Source organism: Pollicipes pollicipes, unplaced genomic scaffold (assembly GCF_011947565.3).
Source record: "Pollicipes pollicipes isolate AB1234 unplaced genomic scaffold, Ppol_2.1 Scaffold_7261;HRSCAF=8764_pilon_pilon_pilon, whole genome shotgun sequence".
NCBI lineage: Eukaryota > Metazoa > Arthropoda > Thecostraca > Pollicipedomorpha > Pollicipedidae > Pollicipes > Pollicipes pollicipes.
Genome location: NW_023597054.1, coordinates 30,737,806 through 30,745,412, shown reverse-complemented (window position 1 = coordinate 30,745,412; position 7,607 = coordinate 30,737,806).

Sequence of the window (7,607 nt, the reverse complement as noted above, 5' to 3'; positions counted from 1 at the left end):
TGGTCGGGATGGAGGGTGAGGTTGAGTTACGTAATGATATCGAGAAGAGTCCGTGGGATGGCTCTTCCCCTGCCACATCCATGTGACACGGCTTAGGCTACGAGCAGCCTGTCGGGCATCTCGCCTACTTCCCAAGTCTGTCTTCGGTTTCAATATGAGCCGACGGTTTTACTGGCCGACGGTAAATACGGTTTTTCTGCCGTTGCTTCCGCTGGTCCTTTTAACACATCAACTTGCATGCAGTTCCATGCATTCGCCCCCCCCCCCCATATCATCATATGTTGCATTCATTCGTGTTATCGCGAATCAAGTTCTGCCCCATAATTTACCCTACTTTTTCCATCCAGTGGCAGACAGAGTCGGGATGGAGTACTGTTACCTAATATGCTGCCAAATTTAGGGTATCAGGAACCTTAAACACACATTTCCACTGCTTAGGTCCTTCTCGTCTTGGCACGGCAGGCTCTTTCAAGCGAGGTGTTCGGGTTCATTCGGCCGAAAGGCAAAAACATCTAATACGTCTTTTCCGCCAATACAGGAGTCTCTCACCCTCAGTGTCGCCCAAGTACCGTCCTTGCCCCTAAGGGTGGCCTGTCCTTCAGGCAAGTATTTCCTGGCTGGGATCTTATGCCGCATTTGCCGAACACATCTTTGGTGAACGTCTTTACGAGGAACACGTGACAACTACGACGGGTTGCACCTTGCGCAAATTGTGGCGGGCACCCGCCGTCCCTGTTTTGAGAGCCACCCGGGCTGTTTAACATGTGACGACTACGCCGAGTCGTGCCTTGCTCAGATTCTAGCGGGCGCCCGCCGTCCCTGTTTTATGAGAGCCACCTGGGCCGTTTATACCAGTTTCAGCTTGCGAAGAGCGTGACAACACCGCACAGCTAATACGTTATTGTCCTGTGACCCGAAGAAGCTCTTCATCCTTAGTATTGCCCAGGTAGCATCCTATCCGCCTTCCCCCAATGTCAACCACAAAGCGATTTACTGGCGGGTTTTTTTACCGTCTTCGTCGAGACATCTTTCGCAAACGTCTTCACGAGAAACTTATGACTAGTCAAACCTTCCATAAAGTCTTACGGGCATCGTCCCCATATAACGAAAGCCCTTCTGACTGGCGTCCCCTCCGTCTTGAACGAGATCAGTCTTTCGACGTGACCGCTTATCCTCTCGCGGTCCAAAGCCCCGCTTCCTTTACCCGCAGTCACCAATGCCAGTTAACATCATGGGCATGAAAGCCCTGCATGCATAGTCTCTTTCCTCACGCGCCCGCTAGCTTCTTACAAGTGCTTCCTGAATGTGTCTGGCTTAACCTCGATCGCATGACATCGAGTGAATATCTATTGTCTTCAACACCAACTCCTTCAACACAAACCGGTATGGCCACTATGCCTTTGCATTAACGCCCAATAATTTGTGATTGATCAACGTGCTCCCCACTTAACCATCACTCCTGAATTTCGTGATCATTACATTGCATTCGAATCCAACTTATAACGTGAGTTAGGAAGAGGATAATTATGCCTGGTTTAATGAAGCCCATCTGATAATTTACAGTAATCGACATGACACTCACGCCCACTGACGTCTGTGTCGCACCGTATGTCACGTATCACTCACCTCAAGTTATATCCCCCTTGTATTTAACCCACAACGGGCACAGGGTTCCAGCACCTGGCTGGTTTGCTTTCCAGTGTGATCTGAGGACGATGACGGTCCATGACGGTCAAGCTCCGCGACTTCTCACCATTCCTGGTCAGCACAGACTTGTGAATCGTATCGTTGCAATCCTTCATGTGAAGTAAAGCAGTCAGCTATATTCTCAAAAAAGGTCAGACTATTTTCACGTGGTCACAACGCTATAACGAACAGCAAACCGATCGGTTCGACTATGGATTAGTAAGCAGTGGCTCCTTAAACCCAAGACAACACAGGCGCCGCGCCCGGGCGCAGGGGGCATCTGGCCCACGAACTCCCGCGCACAACAAAACCGGCCGCGCGGTACGGCACGACACCTTCAACGAGCGTCAACAAACAGCAGACATCGCCGCCGCAGGCAGCCCGCCGCCGGCCGCCGGCCGTCATAACCCGGCGCTCTCTGATAGTGTCAGGTACGGTGCCAGGGCCGTCGTTCCGGCGGGCCAATGCTAAGTGCACTTTATTCAGGACTGCTGGGCGCGTGTTGTTGCTGGTGTTGCCGGGTCGGCCCGGCTCAGCAGCCTGTTAGCGCGGCATCGACACTGCCGAGCCTGGACCGAGCGGCCTGCGCGGCGGGCGACGCTAGCTATCCTACGGCAAGGCGTGCCTGGCGCCGCCGGCCACGGCGAGGACGGCATCCAAGGCTGGGGGGCGAGCCACGACCGTCTCCGCCGGGCGAAGCGGCGGCGCGCTGCCGCCGAGCCCGCCGCGGAAAACGGAGAGCGGCGACCCACACTGGGCCGCTGCGGACTCGCGGCAGACGGCGAGACACGGCGCGGTTGACGAGCCGCGGCGCGGCGGCTCTCCCGGCTCAGCGGCGGCACAACAGCCTCACTCCGGACAACAAAATGTGCGCACCAGCACACACTACGAACGCGACCGCCGCCGCCGACGGCAATGTCGACCCGACATGTAGATCACAGCGACGCGGGGTCGCCAGAGACGGCGCTCAAGTTTGCCCACTTAAACACGAGACGCAATGGGTGAACTGACGGCAAGCCACATTACGAATAAATCTCTTAAAAACCATTATTTCGGTTGGTTCTACACGGTAAAATCCCAAGAGATCCACTATACAAAAGCGTTATGCTAGACTTAACAAGCAAATCATGTAGGCGGAAATGGAATTGTTGAAAGCGCATTGAAAGATGTTCAAAAGTCCAAGGGCGCAGCCAAACCCACTGGGCCACGCACCACTAAACGTGTGGCACTCCTTAGCATGTAGCCTTAATGTACTGTTTCGTCGGTAGACTGCGGCTCGGTCGGCAGACACGATCGATCGTCCACTCCGATAATATCAGAGGCCGAGGGGCGGTGCTCGCGCCTACCTGAACCATGACCGGGTGCCAACGCGCGGCACTACAGCGAAACACTGCCGCCAGCCGGCCTACATGGGCGGCTTGAGGCCGAAGATGGGCGGCTTGGTGTCCACCGACTGCAGAAAATCGTTGATGTTGTTGAAGTCCATGGGCATGTCGTCCAGAATGGCGATATCGGGGATGAGGTCGGCGTCGGCGTCGGCCGTCGGGAACCTGCCGCACAGACACAGCCAGAGGTCACCGAGGGTAAGAGGGCAGCGCCGCCGCTGAGCCCGGCCAGGCACGCCTGGTGACCTCTGTCTGCGCCGGCGCGGCGCGGCCCCGGCGGCCGGCGACTGCCCTCTACCCAGCACGTGCCGGCACCCCCACATCGCCACACAGCCTCCGGCATCAGCGGGTGTATTGCGTCTGACGGGTCCGAACAAACTTTTAAACACACGCGGATCAGTGCGGAAGCTTTGCGCATCGGTGACACGACGGAGAGAACAACGTTCAGACACGACACGTCAAAACATTCAAAAGTATTCGTCGTGTTTTTTGTTTTGATTATAGGCACATTAAACACACCTAGCCACCTGCGCGTCCAACGAACGCTTAAAATATGCCTACTATCAAGTGCGCAGTGCGATACTTAACCTATGCGAGCGCAAAACGCTACGATGCAGCAACACGCCTCCAAAATTTACGCCATCCTCGCAACCAACGACTCGGTGCGAGCTACTAGTTAATATGTACGTGTATCACAACGTTCCCGAAATTGCACAAACATCGCGTTTATCGCCATTTTACAGCTAGCTGTTTTGGAATGCAGAAATGAAACACTTGGTACATCCACAGCTTGTGCACGCGGGAATGTCGGCAGCGCAATGGCGAATTTCGAACGCAACAGCGGTCGCCCAAGTGGCACAAAACACGCAAAACGTAGGCTGCTTCCAGAAGCGTGCCGAAAACATCGCTGGGAGTCGCCAAACAACTAAAGCTACGCGGCCGGCGAGGGCGGCACAGCGGCCGACACCGCGGGCTGACGATCGTGGGTATCACTTACATATCACATACAGAGCCACAGCAGCCGCGCTGTGCCGCGCCGAGCCGCCGCCGGCGCCATCGGGCAGCCGTCGGCGGCGCCCGGCGCGGCGGCGACCCTCGCACCAGCAGCGGACAGAGAACAGAGCGCAGGCAGCCGCGCCGGCCGGCTACGCCGGGCCGCACCGGCGCACCACAGCGAAAAAGCGAAAGCATCCGAGGACAGAAACGCTCGCGCCCGCGGCACCGACTATGCTACACAGGCGAGCAGCCTGGCGGGCGGGCGACACAGACCGGGCCGGCCAACGGTTACGGCGGAGCGCGTGCGACACATGCGCGCGCGGACAGAGCCGGCGCCGCACGGTGCATTGAGCAACCACAGCCGGCGGACCGACGGGGCGCGGCGCAACCAGCGACCTTATGGCCGACACTATGGAGCGTGGGACGGCGCCGGCGGCCGGCGCTAACCCTATCCGGCGAGATGGCACGGGGCCCCAACGCTTGGCAGCCGGGCGGGCGGGCGCGGGACGGCTCACGGAGCGGCGGCCTCCGCGCTCACTGGCGCCCACTCTCGACACGCCGATAAACTCTCTTCAGCTCGTAACACCACCCGCCGCGACCCGCTTCGTTCAAGGTACTCAGTTGGCGCGACACGTGCGGCCGGCCTCCAGTCCACAGACACGCACTGCACGGTCTAGCGGCGGCCGGCGACGGCGGCTGGTGTTCCGCTTGCGGGCCGGCCTCGTCCGTGGCGAGCCGCCGCCGCTCACAGTTCCATACAGGACTGCAGACTGGACGGGCCGCGGACGGCACCACAGCGTGAGAGGGGCGGCAGCGAGTCGCCGCCGCGTCAGCGCGCTCGATCAGACACTACGGCTGATCAGACGGCTGCCCGTCGGGCGCAGCCCCACTCAACTGCACGCAATCTTACCGGCGGCTGCACAAGCAATTAGGAGCTTTCGGCAACGAAGTTATAACCACGCGCCTCGCCGGCGCAGACTGAATTCAGACGAGTTGTTAAAATGCAGCTAATGGGACAGGTCTCCACGGCCAACACAACCGCAAAGGCTGCTGTCTCCGCGCCCTGCACGCCGCCGTCCCACGGAAGAAAATCCGAGGTAGCAAATGTCACTGAGACCAATTTCTCAGACACAGGTCGCCGTGGCCCAGACGACAGCAAATTTCGATCTGAAAAACGGCATCGCCATGGAGCCGCTGTCAAATGGCATCGGGCAGCGTTCATGCGTGCGATAAAGACCGAGCTTTTGCCTAAAGCGATCGATCTAACTTTATTCTATTATGTGGCCGAGACGCGACACAGGAGTTCCTAGTTTGGGGCGGCGGCGCGCCTTCGCCGGGGCGGCGCGAGGCGGGGCGGACTCACGTGTTGACAGACTCGGAGATGGCCGAGTTGACGGACGGCGTGTCACGGTTCGTGTTGTCCGGCGAGGTCGGCGAGTAGAACGTCTGCGGCGTGTTCGGGTAGCTATCCATGCCGCCGGGGCCGGACCAGCTGCGAACACACAGGGCTCACTTACCCATCGGGCGACAGGTCGGCCTGACACGCGCAGAACGCCCGACACGGCCCGCATTCCTGGCTGATTATTACAGCCCCTCGGGCGCGGCACGGTCACACAGACCACACACAGGCCAGGACATCAAACAGGGCGCGGACGCCCGCAGACAGACCACCGCCGTGACTGCCATCTGGGGGCGAGTGCCAGCGACAGCCCGTGGCTCCACCACAGTCACCAACGGTCTCTCACCACGACGCCATGATTCAGCATGCAGACACCGGGATTATTTCGCACGCATGCTTCAGCGAGTTTCTTCTGAGACTATCCTATACGGACATCGCGATGAACTGTCAACCACACGTCAGCTACATGCCGCTGGGATGACGTCTGTTGTTTCTAGGCCGGATTAGATCAAGTCACCTTACCGAAATCTCGACAACTGCATGCATCCCGCCCGCCAACACATGCTACTGCCGGGCCTGGTTTCCTCGGTGTTGAGTTTGCCGCAGATCACCGGGCACAATGCTATCTTGCGTACCACAGGGAGGACAGGGGGAGAGGGCACATCCGACAGCCACTGACCCCGGGACGTGCGTGACAAGCAGCGGCCGGACGTAGGCCGTTGCTAGATGTGGTTGGAGCTTGCTGTTGAGGGCGTGTAGTACTTGGGAGAAGGCCTGGTCCTTGATGATGGTCCGGGTACAGGTAGATGAGATGCTTCAGGGTCCGACAGCCGGTCCCGCCAGCGAGCGGGATGGCGAAGTCTTTATTGGTGAATGGCTGCAGCATGTACACTTGCTGCTCTGTTGGGCCAGACGCGGAGAGCACGGGATCACACGTCTGATGGCCCGATATTACGCCCAACGGACGACCATGGCGTTGCGCATATAAAAAAACAAGGTACGGGGTGGGCAGCGGCGGCGACAACATTTTCTGTTCCTTTTTGCTCGTCACGTGAGCAAAACATAATCTGTCAAGCTTGTCGGCAACGCTGCATGGACTTCTCTCAGCTGCACCCATTACATGACATCGGCGACCATTCCGAGCTTATCATTACTACGACGGTGGATGTCTCTTACGAAGCGAACACTTCAGCCACCCTCTGTACAGCTTCAGTAGTTTGTAAGGCCCAGGCGACACATACAATCACACAAATAGCCACAAGCCTTGGACGCTAAGACTGTTCTAAACAGAATTTGTTTTACTTTTCTAAATCATTAACAGACCTTCCGTGTTTCGAACTCTAGGTACACCTTCTGACCTTCGGCTACCGACAAGCTTTCGAAATTTGCTCCGATGGAAGCAAACCTCTGTTGCTTTTGGCCGTGCAGATTCCCGACCTGTTTATTGGTAGTCAACTACATCCTTTCCGTAATTCCGGAGCCTTACCTTCAACATACAGAAGCAGCTCGACAAGAGCATCCCCGACAGCACACCACTAAAAATGGTTTGGGTAACCCTTTGACCGGCTTGTGCTCCAATACAGAGGTCCAGTGAGACATTATACTCCATCATACCGTCAAGGCGCTGCTCGGGCCGCTCATTTGGCGGCAGGTGAGCTGTGGCCCGGCACGGCGCATCTGAGCACCCCACCCCGGCGACCGCCGCGCCCTCTGTCACAGCGTGTCCCCGCTAGACCGCCTCGGTACATGACGACGCGCGGATGCCTACCTCCGCTCTCGTGGGCGCCCCAGGCGATGGTGATGCCGCCCAGCTCGGAGTCCGAGTAGCGCAGCAGGAAGGTGCCGTGCGGCCGCTGCTGCAGCATCTCCTCAGCCTGGCGGCGGCCCACGAAGCCCATCACCAACCTGGAAACAGCGTGGCCAACCGACCGGTCACGGCTCTGAGACAGCACGGACATCACTGGGGCACACCATCAGCCTGAAACACGGACCGGTCACGGCTCCGAGACAGCACGGACATCACTGGGGCAAACCATCCGCCTAAGACATGGGCCGGTCACGGCTCTGAGACAGCACGGACATCACTGGGACACACCATCCGCCTAAGACATGGGCCGGTCACGGCTCTGAGACAGCACGGA